The 26037-nt window shown below is 45.4% G+C and overlaps 1 long non-coding RNA gene across 1 annotated transcript; it reads left to right on the top strand.

Annotated features, from left to right (window-relative positions):
• The first annotated feature begins 7697 nt into the window (after positions 1-7697).
• Positions 7698-18077, top strand: LOC141129700 (uncharacterized). Its single transcript, XR_012241851.1, has 3 exons — positions 7698-7842; positions 14279-14393; positions 17351-18077. It is a non-coding gene; the product is annotated as an uncharacterized lncRNA (long non-coding RNA).
• The last annotated feature ends 7960 nt before the right edge of the window (positions 18078-26037 follow it).

Genomic DNA, 26037 nt, shown 5'->3' with positions numbered 1-26037 from the left:
AATTTGTATGCAATCAGGCAGGCCCTTGCACTACATGGTTTTGGTAAATCTGAAGACAAAAATCTGCAGAAAATCTAATAGTGTGTATGGGGTCTAAGTGTCATTTCTGTCTGCTTCTTCATTCCTCTGCTAGCAACATGAGTCACTTCTGATGAGTTTTCCTGACACCAAGAGAAAAAAGGTGACAAGGGAGGGTTCTCCAGCTGAATGACAGCCTCAGCTCTGTTCCTGTGTGCGGGGGGGTTCCTTCCGTGTCCCCTCCCTCCAATCAGCTCTTAGAGCTCTCCGTACTGAGCTCTGAAGAGTGTGACTTCAGCTCTCCACCCCCTTTTTTCTGAACTCTCAGACAAGCTTTATAATTCAGCACTTTGAACGGATGTAGAGAAGAGAAGGCTGCAGATAAACAGGTACAACTTATGACGGAAGATTTGTTTTACTTCTGTGTATCACCTGAGGTCAGATACTTCACTGGGTATATGTGAGGGTTTACAGCCACGTAAATGTCGAGGGGAATACATTTGAACTCTGTGGGGCACAATTTTGCCCTTTAATAGGGATAATAGACCAGCTACTGTCAAAATAGGCACGACGAGGCTGAACATTGCCATAGGGGACATGTAACAATGCAAACTAATACTATACAACAGGTCAAAATGCCCTTGCTGAAAGTTTAAACACTTGGGGGTCCAGGTTTCTAGGGATGTCACTGACTATATCTCGCTGAACGTAGAGCCTCTTCTCCCGCTGATTAAAGCCAAAACACAGACTTGGGCCAAATTGCCATTGGGAGTTATGGGCTGCGTGGGACTAGTCAAAATGATACTACTGCCCAAAATTCTGTATGTACTATGGCACTTCCCAGTCTACATTCCACTTAGATACTTGAAAACTATGGACACTTTGTTTACAGTCCTTCATATGGGGGGCCAGTAGACACAAATTATCCTGGAAGGTTCTTCAGATCCCAACTTCCCTAGGGGGCCTGGCAGTTCCGGACTTCGGATCATATTACATGGCGGCACAGCTCTCGCATTTTTATCATATTGATAAAACTGATAAAAATGTAGATACCTCACCTTGGCAAGCCACTCAGTGGACTCACGGGCTCCACATCCATTCTGCGACCTGCTGCGTGGCCTACATGGCTCATTGGAGCTCCCAAGCCGCTTGGGCCTTATATTCCAGCACAAGCGGATATGGTATCTGGCAATGTCCAAGATGGGAACAACTGGGTTTCACACTAATACTCCCTTGTGGTACAACAAACTTCTCCCAGAACTCCCTCAGATACCTGTTCCTACTATATGGATATCCAGGGGAGTTTACCTCCCATGTTCTCAGAAATGGAACACTCAAAACATTTGATCATATGAAGGCAGAATTTAACCTCCCCAACTACATGTTCTTTTGTTTTCTCCAGGTGCGCCATGCCCTATATATCCAGTTCACAGGATCCTACCATCCCTGGACACAATGAGCCATGTAACAATGAGCCATGTCAACTCGTATCCATTTTTTATAACATGCTCATTACTCCAGTAGCCACTAAACTCGCCTACAATGCTAAGACCAAATGGTTGACAATGCTGGGGAGTTGGATGATGAGGACTGGGGCGAGGCTCTACACTCTTGTCTCCCCCCAAAATGTCAGATAGGCTTACACAAGTATACAAGGCATACTTGACTCCACACCGCTTAGCCAAATTCTGTCCTTCACTTTATGTGCCCCAGATGCTTGATACCAGTTTGCACCTTTGGCCATCTCCTCTGCCACTGCCCCCGTATTCGAGGATACTGGTCGCAGATTGTCCAGTTCATACATGATCAACTGGCGTCCCTCAATCCTAAGCATTACCTGCTGGGTATCTTTCCTGACAATGATTATGGACAAACAAACTCTCAGATCAGGGGCGGATCTAGGGGTGGCAATGGGTCAATTGCCCCCCCCCCCAGCCCCCGAGGTGAGCAGGCTGTGCTGATGCCGACCCCCCCCCCCCCCATCAGCCGTTGCTGACAGGCTCTAGCCGCAGCTGTAGGGGATTTTCACCCTCCTCCTTGAGCTGAGCAGCTGGGAAACTAACAATAGAGAATTATGGGGCATGTAGTCCCGGATACCAGCAGGCCCAGGATAATTCCCAGAGAGTGCACTGCAGCCCCCAACATGCCGAGCGGGAGGAGGGGAGAGGAGAAGAGGAACCATGAGCCTGTTGGGTGGAGGGAGCCAGAGAGAAAGTTCCAGTGATTTTACTATATATCCCCCAAGGTAAGAACTTAAATCCAGGTGAGGGGGGGGCGGGGATGCAGGCTTCCATAGAGGTACAGGACTTTATCACTGGCTGCTCCCACCCTGTCTTCCCCTCCACCTGGCTGAATCCACCCTGTCCTCCCCTCCACCTGGCTGCATCCAGAGTCTAATCTCGGGAGGGGCACTGACAAATTTTTTGCGGGCAATCTGCATCTAATAACAGGCGACGTGGCAAGTGACAAGCCCCATCTGAAGGCATGTGACAGTGGCAAGTGACACGCTCAGGGCTCCCACTGATTCTGCATTATGGTGAGTTGAACTATTTCATTTTATGTATCAATGTAATAATAGAAATAATGCGCTTCAATCATCCTGACACAATATAAACCATGGTGCCGTGATGATTGAAGCGCCAACACCAGTCATTTCCCCTACAAATTGCATGTGCCTCCACTGTGGGGACACTCATATTTTAGTGTTAGGACCACAGATATCAGGGTGCCTTGACGAGGCTCTGTGGCTTACGCATGCATTTGCAAATGCGTGCGGACTAAACCCCTGTTTTAACGCATACTGTTAGACAGGTCAATTTGGTTGCCTGCGAGCTGGTGGTAGGTAGGCTTGGAATTTTTTCCTGGGCATTCCTCAGGCTTTGTTTGGATCTGTTTGTTCCCCTACAAAAGTGCCCGCAAAAATTTTGGCAGTGCCCCTCCCGAGATTAGACTCTGGATCCGCACATGTCTTTTCCATCAAGCGGTAATAAACCTGCATAGACCATTACATAGAGATTGTCCACTAGTTCTCTGTGGCTTGTCCCATTCATGCAAAACTGCCCTGCCAATGGCCAGTTTCTATCAAACGATGGTATAGCAGTGTACAACTACAATTAGGAGCAGTGGCGGCTCGTACATTAGGGGTGCAGGGGCTCCGCCCCCTAATCCATGCGTCTGGCCCCCTGATTTACATGCAGGGCACCGGACACATGGATTCCAATGGGTTTCATTTTTTTGATTAGAGCGAGAGGCTCTAATAGGCTTCAAAAAAATGTGGGCTCCAGGTGCAGTCAATAGCAAATTAATATTTGCTATTGTCTTCCTGCTTCTCCTCCCAGCCAATCAGGAAGCGGGTCTTAAGACGGATTGGCCGAGAGGAGAAGTGATCGTATTGGCTGCCGAGGGAAGGAGGAGGGAAGCCGCCGAGGACAAAGCTGCCGCCATGGAGGAGGAGACGCAGGAAGAAGCTGTAGCTGCTAGATGGGGTAAGTGCTCATGGGGGAACGGACAACCGACTGAAGTTGCATAGATGTCGGCAAGCCGCACAGGTACTCGCATTGACTGGCGGCTTTGAAACCTCGGTGAATTAGCGCAATTTCAAAGCACTCCGAGATGACAGCGTGTAAACACTGTAAGGCAGATGTAAAAAGCCTGTAAAGAGGTGGTGGTATGACCAGAGGGAGAGAAGATCATAGGGGAGAATAGCAGACCCGGACCTGAAGCCGTATAAAACGTCTCCAGGGGGAGAGACGAACTGCGGCTACCCGGCCGCACATGCAACCACCATCACCAGCACATCAGAGAAGTCCAGGGATTGATGCCAGTGGGGTCTCCACCAAAAGCCATGGTCAGAAGTGAATAAGTCATATAGGACCTATGAAAAAGTAAAACAAATATATATAGAAACAATGAACATTCAATTTGTAAGCATAACTGCAAAAACTTTTCATATGTGACAACAATTAGGCAAGGGGTGGCAAATATGAACAGGAAATGCGCTAAAGAGGCAATACCACATCATTGTACAGTAGAGTATATAAGACTAGGCAGTAAGAAACACAGCAACATGAAAGAGGAAGGGAAAGGGACCTAGAGCTGCTACAGCAAGAGGAGGGAGGATCTATTGAAGTGTATAACCAGTGGTAGAATTGTTCTAAGAGGGGGTAGTTTGACAGAAAACCGGTATATTAGAGGAAAGACTTGTAAGATTGTACTTCATTAATACCTGGCCAGCGTGTGGCGTTAAGGCGCTCTATCCATTTTGCCTCATGCTGGAGTATCTTCCTATCCCAATCTCCTCCCCTTGGGTCCTGTGGAATCACTGCCAAAACAATAAAGGTGGCAACAGATGTATCGAATCTGTGACAGAGATCAAGATGTCTACTTATGGGACTAAGCATCCTGCCATTGGCAGGGGAGTAAATATGGTCATTAATTCTTTGCTGTAATTGGCGAATTGTTTTGCCAATATAAAAAACCCTGCATTTACACGTCATTAGATAGACCACCCCCTGGGTGTTGCAATCAGCCCGAAAGTGTGGGTAGAAGAGCTCCCCATTGGGTAGTCTAAATCTATGGCCAGTAGAGATCCAAGGACAGAGGGTGCAGTGCCCACAGGTATAAATTCCAAACTCCTTGGTAATATGACCATGTGAAGGGACAAAGTGACTTTTGGTCAGTTTATCACACAGCAAGACCGCTCTCTTGAAAACGATCTCTGGGTGGTTACTGACACATTTACTCAAAATGGGGTCCTCATGTAAGATGTGCCAATGTTTATTCAGTACATTTCTTAGTTGATATTGTTGGTATGAGTATCGCGTAATAAATTTAACTGCAGAGTGGTCTTCTGACTTGATTTTTGTTTTTATAAAGCAATGTATTTCTAGGCTGTTCATAGGCTTTATTAAAAGCTTTACGTAGGAGCGATTTTAAAGAGGAGTTCCAGTCAAAAAAAAAATAAATAAATAAAAGTCAGCAGCTACAAATACTGCAGCTGCTGACTTTTAATTGGACACTTACCTGTCCCTGGGTCCAGCGATGTGGGGGATCGAAGCCCCGCTCATCTCCCCCTCCGTTCGGCGGCGCCGGCATTGCAACTGTGGGCGCCGGGCTGTGGCTTCACAGCCTGGCACCCACTGCGCATGCGCGAGCGGCGCCGTGCGCCGTGATTGGCTGCTCATTCACCTGGGACCTGTAATGGGTCCTAGATGATTGACAGGAGGGAGGGAGCAGAACTGAGCCCTTCCTGTGCCGAGGGGGAAGTGATGTCACCAGCCCAGGCACTGGAAGAGGCAGACTACGAGGGACCCCCTAGCAACAGGCATTTAGAGGTGAGTAAAAAAAAAAAAATATCCAAATGTTTTTTTGTATTTTTTTTTTTTTTTTTTTTTTAGGATTTTTCATGTAGTTTTTTTTTTTTTTTTTGGGGTGGAACCCCACTTTAAGTATCCCCCTTGGAGGAGTCGTTCTGAAAGCTCGCCTTCCATTGAGCATTTACCAGCTATCCAGAACTATTGCCTAACTGTTTCATACAAGGTAGGCCTATATCTACATGTTTGTAGTTTATTACACCTACCTACCCTTCTCACGCTTGGAGCCAATCTTCCTAATTCACCTTAATTACCCCCTGTTGGGCTGTTATGCCTTTTTCTTTGACAGTGGATTTTTTCTTTATCCCTGCCATTGCTTTTCTTGCTCCTTTCCTTCCCCTTTTTTTCTTTTCTCCCTACACCCTATACAGTTCTTGTACCAGGCACGTCCCCACACGTCAACTATTTCTATTTTTGAGGTCCACCTATTGATTGTCCCGTGGTACTCCCCACAAACTGTTGAGACTCTCTACCAAAACCCCTAGTATTAATTGTATTTTTTGTTTTTGTATGTTTTCTCTTTCTCTCCTTTTATTAGACTAATTAAACAATCTCCCGAAGAAGCATTCAATTGTGAAACATGTAGAGCTAAAGTTTGTTGTCTTTTATTTTTACTGTAGGGACATGTCCTTGAATTATAAGGATATGCCTTTGAGGTCTATGACCTTTTTGAGAGAGATTCAGCTAGCTTCTTGCACTTTATATGCAATGTTTTAATATGTCTTTTGTACTATGTGTTAATAAAATTTATATACAATTTATCCTAGGGATCCAGCCTGGATGTCACAGAAGATGAAGTGAAGCCTCAGGAGAGAGTAAGCACGGGTTCTGTACCAAGTTGAGTTTCCTAATATTCAAGTGTAATATACAGATCAATGTCACTGGGATGAGGTGAAGGGCAACTGGGCTGGTGGAGACCGGTGCAAACTCTGCGGCACCGGCGAAGAAATGCTGCACAACAAAAGAAGTGCTATGAAGTGTATTGAGAAAAACTTCTGTCTGTAGCATACAAGGTAAAGAGTTACAGAAACCACAGAGGCCACAGATTACATGGAGTTAAATTACGTCTGTATGGAGAAGTATCAGTTTTAAGATGGAGTGCTGCCTTAAATTCCATTTGCATTAAAGTGGTTGTAAACCCTCACGTATACCCAGTGAAGTGATTGGCCTCAGGTGATACACAGAGATGAAAAAAATCCTCCTACATAAGTTTTACCTGTTTATCTGCAGCGCTCTTTTCTCTACATCTATTCAAAGTCCAGAATTTATACAGCTTGTTTGAGATTTCAGAAAGCAGGGAGCGTGGAGCTGGACTTACCACTACAGAGCTCAGTGCGGAGACCTGAGAGCTGATTGGAGGGAAGAGACACCCCCCTTCACACAGCACACAGGAACAGAACTGAGGCTGTCAAATACAGACTGTGTGCTAGATCTCCCTCCTCTGTTACCTTGTTTCTCTTGGTGTCAGGAAAACTTGCCAGAAGTGACTCAGATAGCAGAGGATTGAGGCAGCACAGAGAAGTGACACTTGGTGCTCTGGATACATACATACCTTCAAAAGTTGTACCTGTTTAGCTGAAGTGGTCTTTTCTCTACATCCGTTCAAAGTGCTGAATTATAAAGCTTTTCTGAGAGTTAAGAAAAAAGGGGGTGGAGAAATAAAGTCACACTGTGCAGAGCTCAGTGCGGAGAGCTCTGAGAGCTGATTGGAGGGAAGAAACACCCCCCCCCCCTCCGCACAGCACACAGGAACAGAGCTGAGGCTGTCAATCAGCTGGAGCTCCCTTCCCTATCACCATTTTTCTCTTGGTGTCAGGAAAACTTGTCAGAAGTGACTCACGCAGATAGCAGAGGATTGAGGTGGTTAGTGCTCTGGTTTGAGACAAGTACACACTATAAAGGGATATGCTTTGTTCATATTTCATGTCTGAGGTTTACAGAGCCTCATCCCGCCTCTAGGGGCACTACTGAGCGCTTTCTCCACGTCCCTCTATGGTCCCCGCCCACATGTAGTCGTATTCTATGGTGACACCACAAATATGGTGAGCGGTGTCACCTTAGGACAGAAAGTATGTTCTGGTGAAGATAAAAAGGGAAAAACATGAAAAAAGGAAATGCATCTTCCGCCACATTTAAAGACTTATAGGCAGCAATATGTTACATTTTAGTTCTTGGGTTAGGATACAGGGTCCTTTATGCTGAAAACAGTAACGCATGACTCTCCAGTTTTGAAGGAACCTCAATGAGCAGCCGGCAGGGTTGAGCAGAGGCATCAAGCTGGAAATGACCCAACCCTGCTCCAGCCGTGAAGTCCAGCCCACCAATCACAAGGTCTTTAAAATCTTTCTGGTTCTCCTAGTTATCAGCATTTGATCCCGGAGAAGGTCTCGGAAAACCATGAACTATCTCAAGGTCTTTTTCTTGGTTCTTGTGGTCGTCACCTGGAGAGGCAGTAAGTCGGGAACTGGTCACATATAAGGAGTGGGGTCAGATGTGTAATTCAGGGTTATGAGATTATGAAGATTATAAATTATGATTATGAATTATGTTTTGGGCAGATGACATTGTAGATATCTTTCCATATAACTATATTCTAAGATTCTTTACCATGTAATTTCACTGTGTCCAGCTGTACGTTTTGGGGGAGCGGTGACCTACCTATGGGGGGGTAGACTTTGTATACAGTTATTGGTCAGCAGTCCCTTGTCCTTGGAAATGTCCCATCTTTAGTAAGTGTCATCCATAGGTGTGCGCACAGGGTGTGCCAGGTGTGCCCAGGCACACCCTAATCACTCTGTGCAGCATAGATTCCCCTACTGCCCTAGCCCCCCCCCCACTTCCTCCCGCACCGCTGCTGGCTTCCCTCCTCCTGGCGGCTGTTGCTGCGGGGATGTTTTAGGGTTAATGGGGGAAGGGGCCAGTAAATATGTAATTTACTGACCCCTTCCCTTTCTGAATGAACAGTGAGCGATTAGTAGTGTGTGTTTGAGCTTTGGGGTGCACACCCTAATGCAATGGGCTGCGCACACCTATGGTGTCATCCCTGGAATGCCATCAAACCATATACTAAGAATCTTTTGTTAGTAAAAAATTTGAAAACCGTAACTATGGTTTTTGGATTTAGGTTTTGTTAAAAATTTGTTGGAGGGCAACATTAAAATGTAACTCCATTTATGGTGAGAAAAGAGCATGTCACAGACACTTGTCCCTGTCTACTGAGGGAAGGACTGTCCAGATGATGTAGGAGCGAATCAGAAGCAGCGTGGAGACAGCGTTGTTACACAGGGTGCACATGAAGTCTGTACGATATGGGGCACACTGGAGGAGACATGACACACTGAAATCACCAGAGGACATGGGGACTGGATGCACACTTGAAGTCTCTGAGTGCACTGGAGTCACAATATGACACGGGAACTAACGATGCATTTGGAGTCCCTTAAAGCACTGGAGTCACTAGATGACACAGGGACTGGAGGCACAATGGAAGTCATTGGGTGTACTGAGGTCACTAGATGATACAGGGATTGGAAGTGCATTGGGAGTCACTGGGCATACTGGAGACACTAGACATGGGGACTGGAAGTGCTGTTGGAGTCATTGGGCCAATGCCTACTGGGTCACTAGATGACTTAGGGAGTGGAGATGCAGTGGAGTCACTAGATGACTTGGGAACTGGAGGTGCATTTTGAGTCACTAGATGCACTGGAGCCACTAAATGACATGGGAACTGGAGGTACTGGTGGAATCAATGGGCCAATGCCCACTGGGGTCACTAGATTACTTAGGGAGTGGAGGTGCACTGGAGTCACTAGATGACTGGGAACTGGAGGTGCATTTAGAGTCACTTGGTGCACTGGAGTCGCTAGATGACACTGGAGCTGCTCTTGGAGTCATTGAGCCCACTAGAGTCACTAGATGACGTTGGGACTGGATATGCACTTGGAGTCACTAGGCACGCTGGGGACTAGTGCAGACTGGAGGCTTACTGGGGACATTTTTGTCACTAGATGACACAGGGAATGGAGGTGCATTTTGAAATCACTGGGTGCACTAGAGTCACTAGATGACCGTGACCTTTAGTGCATTGGGAGTCACTGGGCATACTGGAGCCACTAGATGACATAGGGACTGGAGGTACAATTGGAGTTCCTAAGCGCACTGGGGTCCCTAGATGACACAGGGATGAGAGGCACACTTGGGGTTACTAGACAATACACTGAAGTCATTAGATGATATAAGGACTGAAGATGCACTTGGAGTCACCGGGAACGCTGGAGTCACTAAGCGACACAGGGACTGGAGGCGCCTTTGAAGTGCCTGGGCCTACTTAGGTCACTAGATGACAAGGGGACTGGAGGTTTACTTGGAGTCACTAAGCACACTGGGGTCACTAGGTGACATGTGGACTGAAGGCGCACTTGGGGTTACTAGATAATAAAAGGACTGAAGATGCAATTGGAGTCACGGCGCACACTGGAGACACTAAGCAACACAGGGTCTGGAGGCGCATTTGGAGTCACTAGGAGCACTGAGGCCACTAGATCACATGTGGACTGGAGGCGCACTTGAGGTTACTGGTCACACTGGAGTCACTAGATGACACAGGGACTGGAGGTACATTTGGAGTGCCTAGGCCTATTCTTGGGTTACTAGATGACAAGAGGACTGGAGGCGCATTTGGGGTTACAGCAGACATTGGGGTCACTAGATAACGAAGGGGCTAGAGGTACATTTGGAATCACTGGGTGCACTGGAGTCACTAGATGACAGGGACTGGAGGTGCAATTGGAGTGCCTAGGCACACTGGGGTTCCTAGAGGACACAGGGATGGGAGGCACACAGAGTCACTGGGCCCACTGGTTTTAATAGATGACCCAGGGACTGGAGGTTCATGTGGAGTCACTAGGCACACCGTGGTCAGTAGGAGACATCTGGACTGGAGGCGCACTTGGGGTTACTGGGTACACTGGAGTCATTAGATAATATAAGGACTGAAGATGCACTTGGAGTCACTGGGCACACTGGAGTCACTAATCGACACAGGGACTGCAAGTGCCTTTGGAGTGTCTGGGCCTACTTGGGTCACTAGATGACAAGGGGACTTGAAATGTACTCGGAGTCACTGGGCATACTGGGGCACCAGATGATATTGGGACTGAAGGCTCACTTGGGGACTGATGACTCTCTTCAAGTCACTGGCAACACTGGGGTCACTAGATGACACAAGGACTGGAGGTGCACTTTTGAGACTGAATTGTAGTGAAGCGTTTCTCAAAACGCTAGGCCATACATCACTTCGCAATTTAAAGGCGGCACCAATCAGGAGAGCATCTCCTGTCCTAACTGCCTGCAGTGCTGATGAGGAGAGCTGTCTCCTGATCTCCTGCTTGCGGTGCCTGCACCGATGTATACCATCTGTATATGTTACATTGTTGCTGAATCAATACATGAGACTGGCACTTAAAATTTTGCATCCTAAAATTTCCATTTGGACAATAACACCCAACGTGTATCTTGTACAGAAACTATAACTGAGGTTCCCATTATTACTGCCTTTAAATCCTCAGCTACAAGTTCCACTGTTATATTGAGCTTCTGCGTTGTTGATATGTCACCACTAGATGGCGACATCACACTTTGGGACATCATAGAAGCTGCTAAATAGTCATATTCGTTCTACAGCACCAGGCTTCTGGGCTCAATTCTCACTAGTCTAAAATTTTTTCATTATACAACAAAAGAGAAAAACACTGAATAAAACATTTCCATTCCACGTCCCACCCAACGTCGATACACCAAAAAAAAAAAAAAAAAAAGAGAAAAGAAGAAAGACAAAGAGGGAAAAAAAAAAGAAAAACCTCCATAACTGCGGTCACCAAACAAAATTTCCAATCATTACTCAGACCCCTCCAACACATTACTTCCCTAGATGGTGTATATACTCATATTTTACTTATTTCCTTCCAGGATTCTATCTTATCGTTTTTCCATATTATCATTAATATACTCATATGACTGTTTAGGCAAGTTGGAGACTAACCACCATTGCCAAATTTTTAAAAATTTTTTTAGGACACCTCCTATGTTTGTATGTCAGTTCCTCTCGTCTTCCATTAAGATTAATTGATTTGATCCATTGATCTATCGTTGGCGGAGTTTGATATCCATTTTTGTAATATAAATTTGCGAGCCATATACATAGTTCTCTTCCACATCACATGCATTTCCACTGGGAGGGTATCTTCTGGTAAAATCCCTGGCAATGCAACTTTTGGGTCAAGCTGTACTTGTGTAAAACACAAGGGATTTAAAGTATCAAATACACACTCCCAGTAGCGATGCAGTTTGGGACATCACCATAGCATATGAATAAGTGTACCTGTGCCAGTAGTACATCTTGGACAATTTGATGTACCGTATTTATCGGCGTATAACACGCACCTTAATTATAAGAGGGAAGTTTCAGGTAAAAACTTTTAAATTTTAAAGAATTTTGAAGCAAAATAAGGGTCAGTGCCCATCTGCAGCCTCGCCATTGCCCATCACTGCAGTCTGATCGATGCCCATCATTGCAGCCTAATCAGTGCCCATCTGCAGCCTTGTTCATCGCTGCAGCCTAATCAGTGCCCATCTGCAGCCTTGCCCATCATTACCGCCTAAGCAGTGCCCATCTCCAGCCTTGTTCATCGCTGTAGCCTAATCAGTGCCCATCTGCAGCCTTGCCCATCATTACAGCCTAATCAGTGCCCATCTGCAGCCTTGCCCATCATTGCAGCCTAATTAGTGCCCATCTGCAGTCTTGCCCATCATTACAGCCTAATCAGTGCCCATCTGCCCATCATTGCAGCCTAATCGGTGCCCATCTGCAGCCTTGCCCATCATTGCAGCCTAATCAGTGCCCATCTGCAGCCTTGCCAATCATTACAGCCTAATCAGTGCCCATCTGCAGCCTTGCCCATCATTGCAGCCTAATTAGTGCCCATCTGCAGCTTTGCCCATCATTGCAGCCTAATTGGTGCCCATTTGCAACCTTGCCCATCATTACAGCCTAATCAGTGCCCATCTGCCCATCATTGCAGCCTAATCAGTGCCCATCTGCATCCTTGCCCATCATTGCAGCCTAATCAGTGCCCACCTGCAGCCTTGCCCATCATTGCAGCCTAATCAGTGCTCATCTGCATCCTTGCCCATCATTACAGCCTAATCAGTGCCCACCTGCAGCCTTGCCCATCATTGCAGCCTAATCAGTGCTCATCTGCATCCTTGCCCATCATTACAGCCTAATCAGTGCCCACCTGCAGCCTTGTCCATACTTGCAGGCTAATCCGTGCCCATTTGCAGCCTTGTCATTGCCGGAAAAGACAGAGCCGGATCTCCTGTGTACTCGGCTCAGCTCGCAGTCATGCCCAGTCCCGCCCCTTGGCTCGGCTCCTATGATGGACATAACACCGGTCCAATGCCAAGACATCAATGCTAGGAGCCATCCAGGGGGGCGGAACTGGGCGTGACTCCGAGCCAAGTACACAGAAAATCGCGGCTCTGTATTTTGGCGGCGCTTGTTCCCTCCCCCCTATATCGGCGTATAACACGCACACACGGTTCCCCCTATTTTAGGGGTGAAAAAGTGTGTGTTATACCCAAATAAATATGGCTTTACTCCATGAATGCAGTTATAAAGGAGTATAGTGGGCTCTATGAATAATAAATAACTGAGTCAAACACTGTGAGGAGGATAAAGATACCCTAAATACATTTTTCAAAGTTTGCCCCCATTTCTCATCACTAAGAGGGAGATTTACTAAAACTGGTGCACTCAGAATCTGGTGCAGCTCTGCATGGTAGCCAATCAGCTTCTAACTTCAGCTTGTTCAATTAAACTTTGACAATAAAACCTGGAAGCTGATTGGTTTATATGCAGAGCTGCATCAGATTTTGCACTCTCTAGCTTTAGTAAATCTCCCCCTAAGTGTCTCTAAATCTCTATTCCACTGTCCAAAACTACCCTCTTGTGGATTAGTTCTAATTATCATTTGTATAGAAGAATATATATTTCCTATAAGTCCCTGTTTAGCACATCTTATAGATACAGCCAAACCTAGAATTGGTGAAGGAGTATATTTTAATAATAAGGTCTTTGTGCGACTCTGCAAAGCATGCCGTAGCTGTAAATATTGAAAAAAATTATTTATTGGACAAATGATACTTCACTGCCAACTTATCAAATGATTGTGAAACATCATTATCATGATGTTGACTAAGAAACAAAATGCCAGACTTTTTCCATCAATCAAAGCTTTCAAGCTTCGCCACTTCAGGCAATTGTAGATTATTCCATATGGGCATAATTCATTGAAAAAAAAAAAAAACCCTGGCAATTTCCTAGCGTCAGACTTTACCGTGCGTTACGCTTTCGCACCAGAACAGAACAAAAAAATGGACATTAGAAGAAAAGAAAAAATCCTGGATGGCCGCACACCACTGAAGGCATCTTTATTGATAATTTAAAATCCAATACAGTCACTTCATGTGCAAGAAAAACAGGGAGAAGCAGCTAACGCGTTTCACATCATGTATTGATGCTTAGTCATAGCTATGACTAATAAAGATCAATAAAGATGCCTTCAGCGGTGTGCGGCCATCCAGGATTTTTTCTTTTCTTCTAAAGTTTGTGCAGAGCCAGGACCTGCAAGTTTTCAATAGGGCGGGTGCTTTCAAAAGGTCTGGAGCTTTTGGAGTGGCAATCTTCTCCCAAAAAATGGACAGGCAGCATTTTTTTTCCAATGTCGCGCCACAATGCTTGGTAGTATTTTACTGCATTTGTGCTATTCCTGGGTCGGAGGTGCATTGGGTCGTCATTAAAAGCTGTCTGTTCTCCCTCTCCCCAGGTGATGGCGCCTCTCCCGCGATCTGGGGCTGCGACAGTTTCCTCGGTTATTGCCGCCTGGCCTGTTTTGTTCACGAGTCCTCCGTAGGGCAGAAGGAGTGTGCCGAGGGAATGCTGTAAGTGATCTCTGCCATAGGCACAGCACCACAACTGTCCACATTGTGCATGTACATACAGCCTGCCTAGGAACTCCGACTCCTCCACACTGACACCAACCCATCAAGGCATTTTTATATTTGCATAATTCCTCCCAAGAGCCAGCCCACTGCTTGCATCAGGACTGAGGACTCTTGAGAAGGTGCAAAGATTAATAAAAAGAAACGCACAAGAGTGAGTTGGGACACATTGTTGTGTGTAGTCACAGAGCCTCACTGGCTTGTCAGCCATGGCAGAATATACAGAGGAAGGGTGATAGAGAGGGAAGAAGGGAGGGAAGAGTACAAGGAGGAAGGGTGATAGAGGAGGAAGAAGGGAGGGAAGAGTACAGGGAGGAAGGGTGATAGAGGAGGAAGAAGGGAGGGAAGAGTACAAGGAGGAAAGGTGATAGAGAGGGAAGAAGGGAGGGAAGAGTACAAGGAGGAAGGGTGATAGAGAGGGAAGAAGGGAGGGAAGAGTACAAGGAGGAAGGGTGATAGAGAGGGAAGAAGGGAGGGAAGAGTACAAGGAGGAAGGGTGATAGAGAGGGAAGAAGGGAGGGAAGAGTACAAGGAGGAAGGGTGATAGAGAGGGAAGAAGGGAGGGAAGAGTACAGGAAGGAAGGGTGATAGAGAGGGAAGAGGGAAAGGAGGAGTACAGGGAAGAAGGGTGATAGAGAGGGAAGAGGAACAGGAGGAGTACAGGGAAGAAGGGTGATAGAGAGGGGAGAGGCAGAGGAAGCATAAGGAGAGGAAAGGTGATAGAGGTGAAATCGAGAAAGGAAGATTACAAGGAGGAAGGGTGATAGTGGGGGAAGGGAGGAAAGGAGATGTATGGGGAGGAAGGGTGATAGTGGGGGAAGGGAGGAAAGGAGATGTATGGGGAGGAAGAGTGATAGTGGGGGAAGGGAGGAAAGGAGGAGTATGGGGAGGAAGGGTGATAAAAGGAGAAGGCAGCAGAGTATGGGGACAAGAGTTGGAGGAAATGTAAAAGGTTCAGGAAATGCTGTTTATTGGCTAATTAAATGTATTAATAATTAAAGCTTTTAGGACCCCCTATATCCCTTCCTCAAGCTTTATTCATTATATAAATAGAATTGGAATCTAAGCAAGCAGTCATGAAGCTTGCATCTTTAATAACGTTAGACAATAAATGATATCACTTAAACTAGATATGGATCAATGACTAGAATGGTACCACTGGATTTGCGTAGGGAAAATGTGGTGCCTAGATTAAAAAAGGGAAGTCTTTACCAAGTAACTATAGAACTGTTAGTTTAACTTCTATAGTCGGGAAGATACTGGAAAGTTTAATAAAAGACTACATAGATGAGTTCTTGCTGGAAAAAAATATTTTAAGACAGAAGTACTCTGAATGGCCTAAGCTTATCAGTGGTGTACCCCAAGGTTCAGTGTTGGGACCCTTACTTTATAATATCATTATAAATTATATAGTGTCTGGGATTAAAAGTATAATTTCAGTCAGAGATGACACCAAGCTATGCAGTGGAATAACGTCGTTACAGGATGTCTCCAATTTATAAGCCGACTTTAATGCACTGTTTCATTGGGCAACTATGTGGCAGATGAGGTTTAATGTTGATAAATGTAAAGTTATGCACTTGGGGGCTAAGAATATGCATGCATCATACATACTAGGGGGAGAACAACTGGGGGAATCCGTAGTGGAGAAGGATCTGGGGGTTTTGGTAGATCATAAACTCAATAATAACATGCAATGCCGAGCTGCGGTTTCCAAAGCGAGCAAAGTTCTTTCTTGTATTAGGAGAGGTATGGACTCCAGAGCGAGAGATATCATTTTGCCCCCCTGTACAAATTATTAGTAAGACCTCATCTGGAATATGCAGTTCAGTTTTGGGCATCAGTACTCAAAAAGGATATTGGGGAACTGGAGAAAGTGCAGAGAAGGGCAACCAAACTGATAAGAGGCATGGAGGAGCTCAGCTATGAGGAAAGATTATAGGAACTGAATTTATTCTCTCTTGAGAAGAGGAGATTAAGGGGGATATGATCACCATGTATAAATAGATAAGGGGTCCATATAGTGAACTTGGTGTTGAGTTATTCACTTTAAGGTAATCACAAAGGACAAGGGGGCACTCTTTAAATCTAGAGGAAAAGAGATTTCATCTCCAAATATGGAAAGGTTTCTTCACAGTAAGATCTGTGAAAATGTGGAATAGACTACCTCCAGAGGTTGTTCTGGCCAGCTCAGTAGATTGCTTTAAGAAAGTCCTGGATTCTTTCCTAAATGTACATAATATAACTGGGTACTAACATTTTTAGGTAAAGTTGATCCCGGGAAAATCCAATTGCCTTTCTGGGGGATCAGGAAGGATTTTTTTCCGCTGCTATAGCAAATTGAATCATGCTTTGCTGGGGTTTTTCGCCTTCCTCTGGATCAACTGTGGGTGAAGGATTGTGTATATGGGATTGTATGATTTTCTTTTTTTTTGTTGGTTGAACTAGATGGACTTGTGTCTTTTTTTCAGCCTGAATAACTATGTAACTATGGATAGCAGGGTGAAATACTCTACTAAACCACCAATGTATGTAATACATCCAAGCTTTTCTTGTTCTCCCATCAAGAACCTTCTGCCCCCCATTCCCTCCCCATTCCCTCCCCCTACCACCACCGCCACCTCTGGCCATGAGACAGGTTTTGATTGAAAGCAGTGGACTCTCTGCATGCTTTGTGAGTCGCCCTTAATTCTCACTGGTAGTCAGAGACCAAGTGATCAAGGTTGCCAGGGTTTTAAGTCACCTGCTTTTTATTTTTGTATTTTATTTTATTTTTTTTATAATAATAAGATAAGGTGATTGTTTAACAGTGCCAACTTATGTCCTGTCTACTTAAATTTTGAACTTTAATAACAAGTCCACTTTAACCAATATACGTTACCTGTAACCGCCAACAGGTGCTGCATTCCCAATGTGTTCGGGACTTTCTGGTGAGGACTCTGGAGAAGAACCGCTGTTTGATGAAAATCAATGGATTTTTTTTTTGTTAAACTGTACAAAATAATACATTGTGATTATGTCTGTGAAGTATGTTGATTTAACTCTTATGCCCTGTACACACGACCGGTTTTGCCGTCGGAATAAACTCTGAAGTTTTTTCCAATGGAGTTCTGACGGAATTCCGCTCAAGCTGTCTTGCATACACACGGTCATACCAAATTCCGACCATCCAGAACGTGGTGACGTACAACCTGTATGACGGGACTAGAAAATGAAAGTTCAACAGCCAGTAGCCAATAGCTTCCGTCTCGTACTTGCTTCAGAGCATGTGTCGTTTTTGGTGCGTCGGAACAGCATACAGACGAGCGTTTTTTTCCGATAGCAATTTGTTCCGTCGGAAAAATATATTACGTGTTCTCTATCTAAGTCCGTCTGAATTTTCGACGGAAAAAGTCCGATGGGGCATACACACGGACGGAATATACGATGAAAAGCTCCCACCGGACTCTTTCTTTCGGAAATTCCCCTCGTTTGTACGCAGCATTAGAGTAGAACTAAGCCATCGATCCTATTAAAATGTATCATTTTGCATTGTGTGCCCCTAAAAGATAAATGGTTTGCTTCTTTTATGAAATATTCTGTTACAAATACAAATTTTTATTCAATAAAATATACCTCCTTGTACGTTCCTTCTGCTCCTTGCTGTGCTCCAGATGCAGGTGCATGGCTGCTTATTGTCATGTGACAGTTCCCAGCATGCTAAGCACATCAACTGAAAGAGACGAGACTGTGTCCTATAGTGTCCTCCTGTGCACCCAAAGGTGGGGTGTGTGTAGGCACTAGGCACATACATGTTTGTAGTTTTATGCGGTAATAAACACCCCCGGGTGACAATGCTGCTCCTATTAATGATCTGGTGTTATCCAGCAACAGGAAGAGGTGATAAACCACGAGTGAAGAGGTGGTATTGCTGGACACCATTGACAGTTTGCAGAAGTGCAACGAGTCTGAAAACATCGGGGTAGGCCAACAATTTCTTTCAACAGACTCAGCTAAAAATTACCGTCACTTCTTTAAAACAAGAATCCATATGGTAATGTGTGTTTATGCAACACATGGTTAACCGTTTGCCAACACCTCCTCACCCTTAAACATCAAGAGGTGGAGTTCCTGATCATGTGACCATGAATTTGATCGTACATTGACACTGCTAGGGGCATACTGTAAGAAGAAAAAATAAAAAAAGGAGAGGGGGCACACTGGCCTAGTGCAATATTGAACAAATTTATTACACTATACTTAGTAAAACCATAAAGATGTCTACTCACAAACATAAGCGTAAAAACTCACTCATCAAGTGTTCAGAAACGCTTGAGCCTGAAGGGTCTTATCCAGGACCCCTCCCCTAGGTCCAGTGGTCTAAGCCATTTGTGAGAGATCAGCCACTTATGTGGCCTGATGAGCGAGTTTTTACGCCATTGGTCTCCATGACTGTACTCTTTACTGGTTCTCTTCCTATTTATCCAAACGCACCTTTAGCGTTACTTACAATTCTACTTCCTCCTCTCCTCCTCCTTTCTCTGTTGGGGTCCCCCAAGATTCTGTTCTTGGGCCTCTCCTATTTTCAATCAACATCTCTTCCCTGGGTCAGCTGATAGCCTCACATGACTTCAAATACCACCTCTACGCTGATGACACCCAAATCTATTTCTCTACCCCTCACTCCCTCCGTCTCCTCACGTATCACTAATTTACTATCAGATATATCAGTCTGGATGTCACACCACTTCCTCAAACTCAATCTATCCAAAACCAAACTTATAATTTTTCCTCCACCACGTGCCCCTTCCCCTTCCCTTGATCTCTCTGTCAAAATCAATGGCACAACTATCAGCCCAATCTTTCCTCATAGCTGAGCTCCTCCATGCCAAGGTCCTAGGTGTAATCCTGGACTCTGAACTCTCTGAAGCCCCACGTCCAATCACTGTTCAAATCTTGCCGCCTCAACCTCCGCAACATCTCCAAAATATGCCCCTTTCTAACCATTGACACAACAAAGCTCTTAATGGTCATCTCTTGCCTCGACTACTGCAGTTCCCTACTCATTGGCTTACCTCTACATAGTCTATCCCCCCTTCTGTCCATCATGAATGCTGCTGCCAGACTCATCCACCTTACCAACCGCTCTGTCTCTGCTACTCCTCTCTGTCAATCCCTCCACTGGCTCCCGCTCACCTAACAAATTAAATTCAGAATACTAACAACAACTTACAAAGCCATCCACAACTCTGCCTCCAGCTACATCACTGACCTAGTCTCAAAATACCAACCTAATAGTTCTCTTAGTTCCTCTCAAGACCTCCTGCTCTCTAGATCCCTCGTCATCTCCTCCCATGCTCGCCTCCAGGACTTTTCCAGAGCCTCTCCAATCCTATGGAACGCCTTACCCCAACCTGTCCGATCTTCTACTCTATTAGCTTTAAGACGATCCCTGAAAACACTCCTCTTCAGAGAAGCCTATCCTACCCACACCTAACAACTGTAATTTCATTTTCTCCATCAGCTCACCCCCCACAGTTATTACCTTTTGTTTCACTGGACCCTCCCTTCTAGATTGTAAGCTCTAACGAGCAGGGCCCTCCGATTCCTCCTGTATTGATTTGTATTGTAATTGTACTGTCTGTCCCCATGTTGTAAAGAGCTGCGCAAACTGTTGGCGCTATATAAATCCTGTATAGTATTAATAATGTTTGTGAGTAGACATCTTTGTGGATTTACTAAATATCTTGTAATAAATCTGTTGGGTTATGCACTAGGCCACTGCGCCCTCTCTTCTTTTTTTATTGTTGCAGCATGGCCAGAACGACCCCAGTCCTAGAGGGCAGCAAGGCATCTAAGGAATTATCCACTTTTTGACCAGGCATTACAGGCACTATGGAGTCAGCTCACTCATGCGCAGGAGTATGCATAGTTGCCAACATTGCAAAAAAAAATGTGGGACACTTTTTTGGCTGTGGGCGGAGCCGTACAATAATTAGGGGGCGGGGCATTCATTTGTAGGCATGACTCAGCAATAAAAATAAAACTGTGGTGCGCGAAGCGTGCCGCGGCAAAAAATGGACGTGGTTTACAGTAAATAGTGGGTGTGGCCTAAATGGGCGTGGCTCAAAGGGGGTGTGGTTAGCGTCTGAGATGAATGAGGGATGGAGAGGGAAAGGGGGAGAGAGGAATGACGGGACAGCAGCCCCAGATCCTACACAACAATAGAAATATGTGTATTCTAGAAAGTTTAACAATCAGCAGATAAAGATACTCAAAACACCTGGTGTTAGCGCTTCAGTCATCCCGACACCATGATTGTTATGGTGTCAGGATGATTGAAGCGCATTATTTCTATTATTACATTGTAATATAAAGTTAAATCATTCAACTCACCATAATGCCGAATCAGTGGGATCCCTGAGCATGTCACTAGCCACGTCGCCTGCCACAAGCAGAGTCCGTCCTTGCATCAGGTGCCCCCAGCAGAGTCTGTCCTTGCATCAGGTGCCCCCAGCAGAGTCCGTCCTTGCATCAGGTGCCCCCAGCAGAGTCCGTCCTTGCATCAGGTGCCCCCAGCAGAGTTTGCCCTTGCATCAGGGGTCCCCAGCAGAGTCCGTCCTTGCATCAGGGGTCCCCAGCAGAGTCCGTCCTTGCATCAGGGGTCCCCAGCAGAGTCCGTCCTTGCATCAGGGGTCCCCAGCAGAGTCCGTCCTTGCATCAGGGGTCCCCAGCAGAGTCCGTCCTTGCATCAGGGGTCCCCAGCAGAGTCCGTCCTTGCATCAGGGGTCCCCAGCAGAGTCCGTCCTTGCATCAGGTGCCCCCAGCAGAATCCGTCCTTGCATCAGGGGTCCCCAGCAGAGTCCGTCCTTGCATCAGGTGCCCCCAGCAGAGTCCGTCCTTGCATCAGGTGCCCCCAGCAGAGTCAGTGCAGACCCCCCTCCATCAGTGCAGACCCCCTCAAAAGCATAAGGTTGAGACACAATTTTACTATGTCCTTTATGACAGTGGTCATCAACCCTGTCCTCAGGGCCCACTAACAGGCCAGGTTTGCAAGATAACTGAAATACATCCCAGGTGATATCATTTGCTGCTCAGTGATTGCCGTATTCTAGTCTGCATCTCCCCAAGGTAATACATAAAACCTGACCTGTTAGTGGGCCCTGAGGACTATGCCCACTTGGGTGGGGTGAAATGCATCAGAGGGGGTGTGGTTTGTGGAGCAGCACTGGCTGAGGCCACTTGGCCAAACTATGGACTTTAACAAGAGATTTCTGTAAAAGTTTCGAGCTGTTTCTATGTTGAAACTACTTGCTATTTCCCTTTCCTGCCCCTTGCTCCTCTTTCCATACCCATCCCCACCCTTTATTCCTTCCTTACCCTACACAGTTTTCTATTGGTTATTAAAAGGTATATGTATGTAACTTTGATAGTTTGTATCTGTTTTTTGGAAAAGCCTGTTCAATATGTGTCATGAATGCCACTTTTACCTAAATGCAGGTGGTCAGACACTATAGCCAGCAACTGTGTGCTTCACCTATAGCAGCCCCCTTTTCCTTAAGACAAACAGGCCTTCCGGTACTTGGTTGCCCCCAGGACTTATACACAATGCTATAGTGCCTGGCCACCACACCAGGGCAGACACGAACAGAGCAAACCACAGACTACTTGCACTTTAGCAGACAGATAGTGTGGTTCTAAGACGGTCCAGGTAATAAAGCAGGTTGAGTTCAGGGAATAGTCCAATATCCGATCCGGGTCATACACAGGGAAATCCAACAGCAAAGCAAAGCAGACAAACGGGAGGCTTGAACAGGAACAATGCAGGCAACTGTCTCTATCGGAGAGTTCAGTTTGCTTATATCAGGTGACTGACCAGATCAATCACCTTCCAGGTGAACACAGACAGGGAAAAAGCAACAGCCAACACCCGGGTGCTGGAATGAGGAACACGGGCACTAAGTGATCATGACAATATGTAAAGAAAATCCTGAAAAATACAATAACATTTTTTTAGGGGAAAAATTTGATTAATTTTTTTAACCGCTTGCCGACCACCGCGCACACATAAATATGTCGGCAGAATGGCACAGGCAGGCAAATGGGCATACAGGTACGTCCCTTTAAATTTGTCACCTATCGGGGAGCGTGCCCGCGGGTCCCGGGGACTCGATGTTCTCCAGCGGGCCGCAATTGTGGTGTGGAGAGGTAGAACGGGGAGATGCCTATGTAAACAAGGCATTTCCCCGTTCTGCCTTGTGACATGAGAGGGATCTACTGCTCCCTGTCATTGGGAGCAGTGATCGCTGTCATGTCAGTGGAAGCCCATCCCCCCCACAATTAGAATCACTCACACTTAACCCCTTGATCGCCCCCTAGTGTTTAACCCCTTCCCTGCCAGTGTCATTTACACAGTAATCAGTGCATTTTTATAGCACTGATCGCTGTATAAATGACAATGGTCCCAAAATAGTGTCAAAAGTGTCCGATGTGTCTGCCATAATGTCGCAGTCACGATAAAAATCGCAGATTGCCTCCATTATTAATAAAAGACAAAAAAAAATAATAATAAAAATGCCATAAAACTATCCCCTATTTTGTAGATGCTATAACTTTTGCGCAAACCAATCAATATACGCTTATTGCGATTTTTTTTTACCAAAAATATGTAGGATACATATCAGCCTAAACTGAGGAAAAAATTAGTTTTTTTTATATATTTCTGGGGGATATTTATTATAGCAAAAAGTAAAAAATATTGCTTTTTATTCAAAATTGTTGCTCTTTTTTTGTTTATAGCGCAAAAAAAAAAACAAAAACGCAGAGGTGATCAAATACCACCAAAAGAAAGCTCTATTTTGGATGTCAATTTTGTTTGGGTACAACGTCGCATGACCGCACAATTGTCAGTTAAAGCGACGCAGTGCCAAATCACAAAGTGCTCTGGTCAGGAAGGGGGTAAAATCTTCCGGGGCTGAAGTGGTTAAAGAACATTTTTGAATGATTACACATTAGACTACAAGGGTTCTCTGGATATATACGATGCCAGTGCATATTGTTAACTAGGGAGGAGGGGGGGGGGGGGTCCATCCTCATCAGATCCAGGTGAATTACCTCCTCCCACAGAGGTCACATAATTATGGCACCCTCTGAGCTCCATTAGACAACTGGGACGTATCTTTGACAGTCAATGTGTTGAAAGCAGCAGAAATGATATTTCCCTGCAGTGCCACCATTGCAACCTAAAGAAATGGTTATCCAAAGCAAGGAGGAAAGGGGTTCAGCCAGTTAGCAGGGCAACCACCATCAGACCTCAGGGGGACTCTGATTTCTGACTCTGAAGCTGAGGGTCATCCTCAGACAAGTGCTATATTCTTCTTGCACACCATACTGGAATTGACCATGTGCTACAATAACTCCCACCTGGTCAAAGTTTACAACATAGATGAAATAAGCACACCAACAAGCTTGTTTCAAAGTGCAAAGCTCTTTATTCTTGTTTGATCACATAGAAAACCAATGTTTTGGGACCACGCAGGGACCCTTCCTCAAGCATGTCATATTTAAAGTAGTGCTATAGGCAAAACTTTTTTTTTTTTTATTTAGGATAGAGCAACGGATGGTTATAACCCCTGTCAAATTTTTTTTTCGCCATCTGGATCCCATTGTGGAGATTTCCCTTTACATCCTGTCCCATAGCCAAACAGGAAGTGAGAGGAAATCCCTGTAAATCAAATGAGTTTTTTGGGGAACCCCAGGTCACCAGAACTAGTGTCCCCATTGGAAGATTTCCCCTCTATTGCAGCTCTGGGTACAACCCACAATTTGGGTCATTTTGTTTACTTTGACTTTCAATGATAATGGTAAACAGGAGAAATAGAGAGGGGGAATATCCTTAACGGGGGGCATAGACAGCAACAAACATTGGCAGGGGTTTTACTATCCCTCTCACTCTATCCAAAACTAAAAAAAAAACATTTTCCCTTTAGTTAAAATGTAAGTCTTCACAGTTATATAGATCTAAAACTAAATGTTCAGATTCCTTCAGAAGTCCAATAACAATGTTCTCTTTCATGCTAATCTGTACCTGAAACTTTTAGTTTTAGATGGCGTGCAGTTGGGTTTGATCACCTGTTGGGTCTATATTGCCCATTTCAGGGCCGCTGTATGACTTTTGTATCTCTCTACATGGCTTGATAGGACTTGGGCAATATTTGATACTGTGATGGCAAATGCTGTGCTTATTTGAATGTACATTTAGAACCAAAATCCAGCTAGTATCTTGGGACCATTTAGACATGTTTTAAAGGGGATATCTCCCTATGCAGTCCGCCCCAGGTCTTTTGATCAGATCCCTGACACACTGTGGTAGGAGTTTTAATTAAATTACATATCTAAAAAACACACTCATTACACTGTACAATCTCCATTTCTCCTGAGAAAGTAGATTATATCCATGAAATCCATAGAGGAGCCATTCTCAACCAGCGTTCATTCAGAGTTTGTTAGGGATTCCTTGCTATGGCTAAAAAGCTATGGCTTTTCAACCTTCCATTTGGTGGTGCATGCATAGTTACAAGGTCAACACCAATTGGCAGAGCCAGTAACATAATCCAAAAGATCATTTCAGCTGCTTGTAAGGCCCCTTTCACACATGCAGACCGTATGTCCATATTTCATCCATCCGTTTTCGGATGAAATACGGACATACAGGCATCCCTATGGGATAGCGGGTGTTAGCGGATGTACATCCGCAAACACCCGATGTCATCCGGCTCTGCTCTGGTCCGATTCTGCGGACGGAAGAAAATCCTATTTTTCTATCCGTCTGCAGAGCGGATCGGAGGAACACGGACAGACGGTCCGTGTTCCTCCGATCCCCCATAGGGGACAGCGGAGATCTGACGGGGAGGTCCCTGCACAGTGTGCGGGTCCCGCCCTGACATCCGCCGGCTCAGCTGGGGAAAACGGAGCAATCCCCGCTGAGCAGCGGATGTTCACGGGGCGGATCAACACGGATCCGTCCCATGTGAAAGGGGCCTAAGGGTGACATTCTGACCACCATTGTAAAGGTTGCATTCTTCATACTAACCACCAATGTAAGGAACATTCTTCATACTATCCACCAATGTAAGGAGCATTCTTCCTACAAACACCAATGTAAGGAGCATTCTTCTCACTGACCTACAATGTAAGGAGCATTCTTCCAACTGATCACCAAGGTAAGGAGCATTCTTCCCACTGATCACCAATGTAAGGAACATTCTTCATACTATCCACCAATGTAAGGAGCATTCTTCCTACAAACACCAATGTAAGGAGCATTCTTCTCACTGACCTACAATGTAAGGAGCATTCTTCCAACTGATCACCAATGTAAGGAGCATTCTTCCAACTGATCACCAAGGTAAGGAGCATTCTTCCAACTGATCACCAAGGTAAGGAGCATTCTTCCAACTGATCACCAAGGTAAGGAGCATTCTTCCCACTGGTCACCAATGTAAGGAGCATTCTTCCTACTGATCACCAATGTAAGGAGCATTCTTCCCACTGACCACCAATGTAAGGAACATTCTTCCCACTGATCACCAATGTAAGGAGCATT

Source organism: Aquarana catesbeiana, linkage group LG02, assembly GCF_042186555.1.
Source record: "Aquarana catesbeiana isolate 2022-GZ linkage group LG02, ASM4218655v1, whole genome shotgun sequence".
In the NCBI taxonomy this organism is placed as follows: domain Eukaryota; kingdom Metazoa; phylum Chordata; class Amphibia; order Anura; family Ranidae; genus Aquarana; species Aquarana catesbeiana.
This window is presented reverse-complemented; position numbering and strand designations above follow the sequence as displayed.